The following is a 2,167-nucleotide window of genomic DNA, read 5'->3' as shown; positions in this document are numbered from 1 at the left end:
CCCATTGCCCAATTAAGAGAGTTCGCCGGGCTTGTACCAACTGTTGACAAGGAGGGAATTTCCCGTACTACTGAAGCTACAATGTTTGCAAAAGTCATATTTAAAGTGGCCGACACGGACGGATTCGTGTCAGCGAAGCTTTTAACAACCTTACAGTACACATAGATTCGAAATTGATTTCTTGATGTACTCTAGTCTTGACCAAGAGATCGATGAGTAGATTTAGTAGATTTCTGCGAAAAGACGACCCTTCCGACCGAGAGATGAAATCACGACGCACACGGAACACGGATCGCACAGATGGCACAGTTCGCACGACAACGAATGGTGTGTGATTTCTTTGCGACTGCGATCGAGGGTTTCTTCAACGACGATTACGATTGCGACGACATATCGCGGCACACACGGCACGCTGATCGCACAGTTCGCACTTCACCTAGGGTTTTGTCGTCGAGAGTATTTGGTTGATTCATTTTATGAGAAATATAAAATGTGAAATGGGATATATGATAAAAGCACATGTCCTACCACAACCTATAGGGCCTCATGAAAACAAAACAAAAAATATCATTTTAATCGTTCTTTTATTTATCACATCAATTAATAAAATACTAAAAATACATTTTATTTTAAATTATTATTTTTTATTTTATTATTATGTATTAATATTTATTTTAGCCTTTTTATAAAAAAAAATCTCAACCTACTCAAAATTATCATTAATTAATTATTATTTTTCTAAATAACCCAAATTCAAACCAGGCTCACAAAACCAGACATTAATATAGTCTATGTGTAGATGGATTAACGAATAATCTCGTGGGAATAACATATAGAAAAATATTGTATTGGATGATATATATATTTAGGGATATATAAATTAGGTTTAATATATAAATATTATATTACTTATAAACTAATATAATAATGATAAAATTGTGATAATATCTTACATATATATAATTTTATATTCTAACATTCTTCTTCAAACTTAAGAGGAAAAGAATTGAACAATTTGAGGTTGAAGACGAGATGTTAAAATATTGATGATGTATTCTTCAAGCTTTAGAAACTCGTGAGCTTCATTCAGTTACAGGATGACAGTGTGTTGACTGATAAACCAACGAAGAGGTAGAATCTCATGGGCATTGAATGCTGGGGTGAAACAACAACCAAATGAACTCCAAAGTTACTCGTGAGTCTCGAGATCCATCCATCAACGAGATGACAGTGTGTTGCATTAAAAAAAATCAACGAAGAATGTAGAATCCCATGAGCATAAAATGCTGGGTAAATGCTAGGGTGAAACAAAGACGATGTAGTTATTAATGAAGTAGACCATATCAGTGATAGAAAAAAATGAGGAAGAGATGTCACGTGCTTTGAAGCGAAAAAATAATGAATTTATAACACGAATGATGGCGGCGGGCAAACTTGATACTATGAAGAACTTTGTCACGAAGTGTAATTCAGTTGTTTTGGCATAATTCATTGATGAGCTTGTTTGAAACGACAAATGTCAAGACCAACATGTCGACGAAATTACGTGAAGACAGAAAAATTAACGTAGAAACTTCGTTCGAATATTAACTACGCTTAGAAAAGTTTAGAAAAGATCGCAAACAAATGAATAAGGAAGCCAGGTTAGAGTAAAAAAAAATTGATTGAAATTAAAGAAATAAATAAAAAAATCCGGCTAACCAGATTTTTGAAAGTTTGTGTGAAAATTAATGTGTACTTTTGAGTCAATCATAGATAACTTATAAAAAAATTAATCTTAATTTAAAGTTAATTTAAAGTGTAATATATATTATAGAATTTTCATCATTTAGTTGTTACCTTTGCGATTAATTGGATAAATGCAACAAATTATTATTTTTCAAAAAATATATATATACACCTCTATCTATTTCTATTTAAAATATATACCTTATATATATAACAAATATATATCTTCGGGTTAAACGAATGTATTTTTTTTATCATAAATCCTTTTACATGACACTTGACAACTTGTTTGATGTCCGATCTCGATAATTTTCATATTATTAGTGTAAATATTTTATAAAAATGACTCGTATTTTCCGTTCAATTCTTACTTATTTACTTAGAGTTGTAATATATAATTCACTTAAAATTTTGATCTAATAAAATCTTTACACAATTT

The sequence above is a fragment of the Impatiens glandulifera genome, chromosome 8, assembly GCF_907164915.1.
Source record: "Impatiens glandulifera chromosome 8, dImpGla2.1, whole genome shotgun sequence".
In the NCBI taxonomy this organism is placed as follows: domain Eukaryota; kingdom Viridiplantae; phylum Streptophyta; class Magnoliopsida; order Ericales; family Balsaminaceae; genus Impatiens; species Impatiens glandulifera.
Note: the sequence above shows the minus strand (reverse complement) of the source record.